General features: G+C 38.9%; 1 protein-coding gene across 1 annotated transcript in view; it reads right to left on the reverse strand.

Annotated features, from left to right (window-relative positions):
- smad5 (SMAD family member 5) overlaps positions 1 to 8,976 on the reverse strand; it is a 33,223-nt gene extending 24,247 nt beyond the window's left edge. The window contains exon 1 of the mRNA XM_061835888.1: positions 8,819 to 8,976. The gene's annotated coding sequence lies outside the window, so the exon portion shown is untranslated. The remainder of the gene's footprint in view (positions 1 to 8,818) is intronic.
- Positions 8,977 to 9,137: the final 161 nt, after the last annotated feature.

Genomic DNA, 9,137 nt, shown 5'->3' on the forward strand with positions numbered 1-9,137 from the left:
TCCAGATTCTCTTAACCTTTTGACTCTCTTATTGAGTATATGCCAGGTAGCCTACTAGTCAGTCTGGGCTTGATGTGCTGTCGGTCGCGTCTTCAATAAATGCAGTTAGAAACAATGTCCTCCACCTTGCCCATGTATGAGTAACCGGAGATCAGGGGTCGAAAATGGCCGCTGCTCGAGGCAGCCCAATGGGTGACATCACATGAAAACAACCCATTAGCTTGTTCACCTTTGGGATGTTCCAAACAGGTGTTTAATGAGCATTCCTCAACTTTCTCTGCCAATAATTTCAACAAAGTTAAGATACACTTATGCTTGCAGCCACCATTAAGCACAAGCATACCTTCGTGCGCATTCTTCTACATTAGATTTTGATGCTTCTTCTTTGGTTTTCATGACTTCTTTGGAGTCAGTGCCAGTCATTGAAACTGGGAACTGAAATTCGTAAACAATTTTTGAATGACTACGGGAGACCAGAACATTAGTCCATGTTCCAATCAATTCTCGATTCCGAACCGACCTACCTTGTGTATCTTTGTTTTTTTTTAAATCACCAACAGCCATGGCAAAATTTGAAAAACAATTATCAGGTAGATTGCATTTGCATATCTTGAATTCAAATGAGACCATTTTGAAAGGATACATTAAAAGTAGCATGCAGGCCTTCACTGTCTCTGAGATATATGTCAAAAGCAAAGTGATGATTCAATAAAAAAAAAAAATCCCCAATCATTTCTTTAAGAGAAACTTTATTTTGGGGAGCAATTTTTTGTAGGTTAATCTCACAAGCAAGGATGATATTAAAAATATTACCAAAAAATAAATAAAATATTACAATGTAGGCAATGTGGGGAGTTGCATGCCATTGACTATTTTAGTAATTGAGTATCCTACTGCAAATTATATCACAGTAAAGTATTCAGTTAAACTATATATATCATATTTTCCTTTCGGCTTAACCCGTCAGAGGTCGCCACAGCATGTCATCTTTTTCCATGTGCACCTATCTCGTGCATCTTCCTCTCTCACACCAACTGCCCTCATGTCTTTCCTCGCAACATCCATCAACCTTCTCTTTGGGCTTCCTTTTGGTCTTTTGCCTGGCAGCATCCTCACCACCCTTCTACAAATATACTCACTCTCTCGCCTCTGGACATGTCCAAACCATTAAAGTTTGCTCTCTCGAACCTTGTCGCCAAAACATCCAACTTTGGCTGTCCCTCCAATGAGCTTATTTCTAGTCCTATCAAAATTGCTCACTCCTAGCGAGAACCTCAACATCTTAATTTCCGCCACCTCCAATTCTGCTTCCTGTTGTCTCTTCAGTGCCACTGTCTCTAATCTGTACATCTTGGCTGGCCTCACCACTGTTTTATAAACTTTGCCTTTCATCCGAGCAGAGACTCTTCTGTCACATAACACACTGGACTCCTTTCGCCAGCTGTTCCATTGCTCTGGATTGTTGACCAAGTATTTGAAGTCATCCACCCTCGCTATCTCTTCTCCCTGGAGCCTCACTCTTCACCCTCCAACCCTCTCATTCACACAGATATATTCTGTTTTACTTTAGCTAATATTGATTCCGATCCTTTCCAGTGCGTTCCTCCATCTTTCTAATTGTTCCTCTGCCCTATCCCTGCTTTCACTACATATCACAATATCATCTGCGAACATCATGGTCCAAGGGGATTCCAGTCTGACCTCATCTCGTCTGACCTCATCTGCCAGCCTATCCATGACCACAGTAAACAAGATGGGCCTCAGAGCTGATCCCTGATGCAGTCCCACCTCCACCTTAAATTCTTCTGTCACACGTACGGCACACCTCACAACTGTTCTGCTGCCCTCATACATGTCCTGTACTATTCTGACATTTCTGTCATAGCAGACCTACACATGCAGTACCACAGTTCCTCTCTTGGTATTCTGTCATAGACTTTCTCTAGATCCACAAAGACACAATGTAGCTCCTTCTGACCTTCTCTGTACTTTTCCCACTAGTATCCTCAAGGCAATGCATCTGTGGTACATTTTCTAGGCATGAAACCATACTGTTGCTCGCAGTTACTTACATCTGTACTGAGTCTCGCCTCCACTACTCTTTCCCATAACTTCATTGTGTGGCTCAACTTTTTTCCTCTATAATTCCCACAGCTCTGCACATTGCCTTTGTTTTTAAAAATGGGAACTCGCACACTTTTCCTCCATTCTTCAGGCATCTTCTCACCCACTCGTATTATGTTGAATAAGTTGGTCAAAATCTCCACAGCCACCTCTCCAAATTGCTTCCATACATCCTAAGGTGTGTCATCAGGATCAACTGTCTTTCCATTTTTCATCCTCTTTAGTGGCTAACTTCCCCCTTAATAATCATTGCCACTTCTTGGTCCTTCACACTTGCCCCTCCTACTCTTCCTTCTATCTCATTTTTCTAATGTTGAAATGCTGAATTTTCAGAAATACAGAAGTAGCAGGTACAGATACACAGGCCTATAGCGCCCTCTTACGGTTGTTAGTGTGAAAATAGCCGATAAGTGACTCAGAAAATGGATAGATGGATGTAATATTGTGTTAATAATTTCACATATAAGTCGCTCTGGAGAATAAGTCGCACCCCCGGCCAAACTATGAAAACACGCGCGATTTATAGTTCGTAAAATACAGTAATCAAGTTTGAATTTCTTAAATTACCATATTATTCAAAGACAAAGGCATTGATATTTTTAAAAAGGCATTAAAAGGATTGTGCAGCTTCACCTAAACAGCAATCTATTTAGCAAGAAAAAAAGTAAATTCATGGCTCCACGTTTATGATCCTAAACCATCTGACTCGAATAAGCCTATACATTTTTACCCCACTAGAAGTTTTGGAAGGGTTCAATTTGTTCAAACTAAAGTGAAGAGACCTTGAGAAAAAAACTAATATTTTCTTCATTTGACTTCACCAACCCCCCTTCTGTTTGGTTAAATAGCATATTTATCTCCTATTCATCTCTGACCCACTTTGCCATGTTTTTCCACCGGCATCACTAAAAATGCAGTCACTTACAGATCAGTTGGTAGTATCAGGCATGTGATTTGACTGAATGAAAAAAGACTGAAAAATAGCCAGAGGTCTGGGGGCTGCAAGCATGATCAAATGATTCTCACCAATTGTAATATGCAAGTTTTATAAATTGCATTATGAATGAAATATATCTAGTACATCTATAAATAAATTCTATTCTGTTTTCAAAACGTATACAATATGATTGTTCATTATTTAGGTGTTTATCTTTACCCCAAAAAATTCCAAATTCAAATAAGTAAAGTACTAGAACTGAAACTAAATTGAATTCAGATTTGCTTCATGGCATGCAAGCGTGCTTTCATAGAGTCTATATCGTATCCATTAAAAAACAATTTGAATTTCTTGTTTTTGTAAATGATTGAAATGCATGAATTAGACAACATTAACGTCATGTTTCATTATCAGTAAACAATACAGACATTTTTACAAGTACAGTGGTGCCTCGGTTCTTGAACACAATCCTTTCCAAAAGGCTGGTTGAAAACCAAAATACTCGAAAACCGAACCATGTTTTCCCATTACAGTTAATGGAAAATGAAATAAGTTCCAAGCCTAAAAAAGTTTTTTTTTTAAGCGATTTAGCTTTTCCTGATAAACTGCATAGTAGAAATACATGTATAGTTTGAATACTTTATATAATTAAATCATTTAAGATATATATTTATTTTTTTTGCTTGAAAAATATGCATTAGAAGTAGAAAATGCTAGGCTGGGAGTGCATTGCCATATCTGTAGCGACTCTGCTCCCAGCCTTGTAAACTTTTTTTTTTTTTAATTAAAAGTGCAGAATAACTAAAGCAATATTCAGGGGAAAAAAACTGACAAATTGTTTTTTTTTTTATTTGCACAGAAAGTACGTAACGTAAAAAAATAATTTAACTTGCAACTAGAGGTAGGGTTAATGAAACAAAAGAAAAAACCAATGGAAAACTTGCAGCCTCTCGATGGCGAAAAACAAAGGTTATCCCACTTCTTTTGCGGAAATTTTCAAACCATCCTTGACTTGCTTTGAATTCAAAGCCCTCAGGAACTAGACTGGGGTCTTTTCTTTTTAAATCTGTCTACAAATTTATAGCTTTGGCCCAAATCCCTTCCTCGCCAACACTATCCCCAGCTAACTGCTGCTTGTTCACAAAAATAAGAAGCAACTTTTCAACTTCCTCCAAGATCTATGGCCTCTGCTTGGTCAACACGGTTGCTCCTTTAGCAACATCACTTGCTTTGAGGGCATCATTTTGTTTCAGGATGGTGCTGATTGTCGATTTTGCCATGCCATACTTCTTCAATAGCTCAGAAACACGCACACCAGATTTGTGCTCGGCTATCAAATCGTTCTTGAAGTCGACAGTTTCACGCAACACTTTCTTTTTTTCAGCACCAGCAGTTCCACTTGCCTTCTTTGGAGCTAGGATCGGACGTTAATGTTGCTCAATTTGAAGAAAAAAAAAGTCACAACAGTACTGGGGAAACGTCCGCGAGCAGCAGAATGTGTGGGTCAACTGTTTGTGGGTGTTACGTCGTTTCCGGGTTTTTTTGGGGGGTGCGTTCGAAAGCACAATAACAAAATCATTGTGGGTCAGCCGATTGAGGTGTTCGAATACAGATTTTCGTATTTAAAAAAAAAAAAAACAGCAAAAAAATCTCTAAATTTGCATTCGAAAACAGCTATTACTGTAATTGCTTCTGAACTCTCACCTCGTGTCTGAGCAAACATACTAAGCCCGTGATCGCTCCTTTTGCCCATTGTGAGCAACATCAGACGTATGGACTGTGGTTAGATCAGTGTCATCCATTGAAGCGACATGGCTCATTAAAGATTCAGATTACAGCATTTACATCCCCATCAGAACATGAAGAATAATTGTGTTTTTGCAAAACTACAATGAAAATGTCAACAAAAAAATATATTGCTAACTAAACCAAGCTAAACCAAGTATGAACTATAAATTTGAAAGGTGGTTTCCAACTTTGTTTCATTTATCTTTTTTTAACCCACAGTGATATCCCTGTCTTTTTTTTTGGTGTAAAACTGAATTGTTGCTTGCAGAATATCTTTAGCAATTCAAGTTGAAAGCTGAATCTTGCTCCCAAACAGTTTTAAGATTAATGTTGTTGCCTCCTATATTTAAAATCCAGAATTACCTTTTTGTGCATTGTATTGTCTGTGCTTTCATCCTTGATCAGGCTGTGCCAAAGAGGAATTTTAACATTATACACCATCTCATACTGTACTTTCTTCTTTGGCTTCAGATCAGACCTTTATTTTATTCCCCCCCCCCCCCCAAAAAAAAAAAAAAGAAACTTTCGTCCAGTTTCACCACGTTTTCTTCTATTATTCACATACCCGACATTCATTAAAGCAACAGCAATTATTATTATTTTTTTTAAATTTTACTTTTACCATTATTATCTAGAGTAAACATAAGCAGCATGTCTAGCTCGTCTTTGTTCTACGCTGCCTAGACTGTGTTGGTAACTAAAGTGGTGGTGAGTGGTGTTCGTAATTATGAGTGTACGCCTTTAAGAGCCGGAGGGGGGCAGAGTCAGGTAAACAAGGAAGTTGAAGTAGGCTGTGCAGCAGACCGTGTGCTTCCGTGTTTTTATTAAAAAAAAAAAAAAAAAAAAAAAAAAAAAGGGAGGCTGTGGTTCACTGCGCTGGATCGGTTTTAATTTGCGTTGAGAATGTGCGACAAGTGCGCACTTGCATTGGTCAAGACTACATAAAATATGCAACATCTTTTAATATCTATGCATTTCTACTTGTAACAAATTTTACGCATGTGATTTTTCGTGCTTGACTGTGCATATTTATGAGTGCGATGGTCCGCCTGTCAAATGACAGTGACTTCAAATGGCTCCATAAACTGCCTCGTATACAAGTGTTTTCATTGAGTGTGGATTCTGGCACGGGTTATGGTCCCAATATTGCATAAAAATTTAAAATATATTTTTTTAATCCATGCAATTTAAATTGCCGGAATTGTGCCTATAAACGGAAAAATTACATCTGTAGTATACCGACTGTATCTCAAACTACACAAACTTTACATGCACCCTATTCGAGGTTGCATTATAATGTATGTAACCTTCTTAATAAGTAACAAGTTTTACAGTAGTCATAATTACAGACACCCTTCACAAGGCCAACATTGTGAGTAACAGTAGTAATCTCACTGATTTGCTCTGTTCATTTTATCTTGTCTCAAGTACTACGATGCAACTTTATGTGGGGGTGTTCAGTGTAGCGAAAAGTCCATTGTAGAAATTACATGTCACAGGTAGTCGCTTGACATTTGAGAATGATTCCTAGTCTTTTGCAATTTTCTGCAATTTGTTCTGATGTTTTTCCTCATCTTCCCACACAAAATGTCGCTTCAATTTCACTTTGGTGATGTAAGCACATTGCCTCACATTAATGCATAAGCGTGAATTGCAAAATGTAGTTTTTTTTTTTACTTCCATCTTATGATGCACAAAATGTAAATTTTGACCTGCAAGTTGTGAAGCAAAACTTTGAGCCTTGGGATGCATTACATTGTAAGTATGATTAAGAGGAACACATTCCACTGAAGGCAACATTTAACTAGAAGAAACGGAGAACCTAATCCTAAAAACAAGACATTTATATAAATACCTAGCAACTTCTTCAAATTTTCAAATCCTTGATGAAAAATGCACCTCCAAATTTGCTAAAAAATTCAGAGGTCAAATCACAGTGACACTGCAATGTATTCTGAAAGGTTAATTACACAGAATAGGGCTGTCCCTATCCGGGCCATTATTGTGGTCTTTGAAGAATTTAAAAATGCTAAACTGTAAATACCTGTAGCGTTAATAAAGGATTTATAGTAGAGATAGAGCCTGTATAGAACTAATTCACTTATTTCCTGTGGGAAAGGTGTTATGAAATTACAACAATTTGGTATCAACCAAAATCAGACACTGATTGAGCTCCACTTTCAAGGTTCCGCAGCATGAGGTGATGATATATGATGCAGTCCGAGCAAACAATCTAATGTGTAGCCTTCAGCTGCTATCTGGGGGCGTGTGAAAGCAGTCCAGCTAGAAAAGGATGTAAGCATCAAAAGCTGTTTCCTGCCTCAATCCCTCCCTTGCAGCACACAGCTGTCCAGCACTTACTTCCATGGTTCATTGTTTTACACGCGCACACACACACACACGCACGCACACGCACACGCGCACACACACACACACACACGATTTCTCCCAGATATTCACCACAATGTTCTAACATTCAGATAGTAATGTCAAGCACATTGGTGACTCATATACGATTCATTCATTGTAGGTGAATGACAACATCACATATTTCAACATAGGTACATTTTTTTAACCCTTGCTAAACATCCTGTATGAGGGCCATTGATCATCCCTCTTAACACAGTCCAAGCACTGATTTGCACCTACATGACCAACCTTCTCAATTAGTTATTCCTTAAGTGTTGGAAGAGTACCACTAGAGACACAGATTTTCTCTAGTGGTATGTGAAAGAATCCCTTCCTTAAGTACAGTTCAGTCGTGTTCAACATTTGGGAAGTATACATTTGCTTGTTCAAACTGTGCATAATATTAACAGTGGCTTACATTTATATTAAATCCACTTTACAGTATACTACACTACTATAGTATGTTACTTTGTAGTACTATTGCATATTCACTACAAGCCTCCCCCCACACACAACAAAGATATTAGACTTAAAAACCAGTCAATGGCAGTGAATAAGTTTAAAAGGACTAAAGCCGAAAAAACATCGTTTTTAAATAAAACAATGGGGCCTACTGTGCTACTGTATGTTAATGTTTGTCATGATTACAGTACTTGGGGGTCTAAAAATCTTTTGAGGTGGTACTTGGTGTCAAAAGTCCGAACTAATGTTCTTCTAGTTAAAGCTGTCTCTGAGTTTGAACCACAAAGAGTAGGGCTGAAATCTACTAATTTGCATTCATTAAATTGAGGAGGAATAAAGACCAGCAACACGAGGATTTTTTTTTTAAATATTGAGTACTTCATCTTTTCGCTGTCCACGCATGAATTACTCAGCGTCACTACAATATGCTTGCAAAAGTGAACGCGATCCGTAATTTATGGATTTCCAACATGGCTATTGCTAGACAAATGTGAAACCGAATTAGTTTTGAAACGATGGGACACATGGTAGAAGACTAGACATTTGCGTATTTTCCAGTTTGGTGCTCCTAGGACAGTTTTCAGAGACAACAATATGGAAGGACGACTTGGTGGTGGTGAGCACCCCCACCCAGAGGAAGAGGGAACGGATTCAGAGAAACGCAGCTATTCTTTCACAAATCCCTAAACAGCTGTTAACAGATCTTCCCAAAAACCTCCGGAACGTTTTAAAAGAAAACACTCATCGGTGTGTGCAATGCCACAGAAGAGATAACCAAAGATGACATCGTGCCAGAAGGCTATTTTGCTTATGCTAACATTACCAAACTCACCCAGAAATTGGCTCAGACGTACAACTCAAATCCATCACAAAATAGTTTTCTTTTAGACGTTTATCGCGTTTTTAGTGAAGGACAACCGAGCACAACCGCATACACAAGCGAGTTCCGTCTATTCCTCCATTCTGTCAACTTTTTGAACTTCATGACTGAAGTTGAGCTATGCTAATAGTTAGCCCAGCCCTCTGCGCGAAAGCGGTGAGCTCAGCGTACCGTGCAACTCCCCTCACCATACCCTCTTGCAAAATGAGGTCACATACCTTTAAACTAGCAGTGCTTTTCGACCGATGTGTAGAGTCGTCCATGTATTGCGCCCAACGCTTAGAAAGATAAAATTTCACCACTTCTCCACCGCCTTTCACTCAGTCGCCCCATGCCCTCCACATCCTGAAGGCAAATTGCATGAAGGAGACAAGAGGCGGGCTACATATCGCTCCGCCGTGCTCGCGAACTAGTCCCTGGATTGAGGCTGCGGTTGGTGAACGAGACCGTTTGAACAAATCACTGCCACATAATTAGTCAACTGAAGATTTTAATGAGTTCAAAGCTACCAGCTTAGTTTTCACTTATAATGGGTGA

This window comes from Syngnathoides biaculeatus, chromosome 11, assembly GCF_019802595.1.
Source record: "Syngnathoides biaculeatus isolate LvHL_M chromosome 11, ASM1980259v1, whole genome shotgun sequence".
In the NCBI taxonomy this organism is placed as follows: domain Eukaryota; kingdom Metazoa; phylum Chordata; class Actinopteri; order Syngnathiformes; family Syngnathidae; genus Syngnathoides; species Syngnathoides biaculeatus.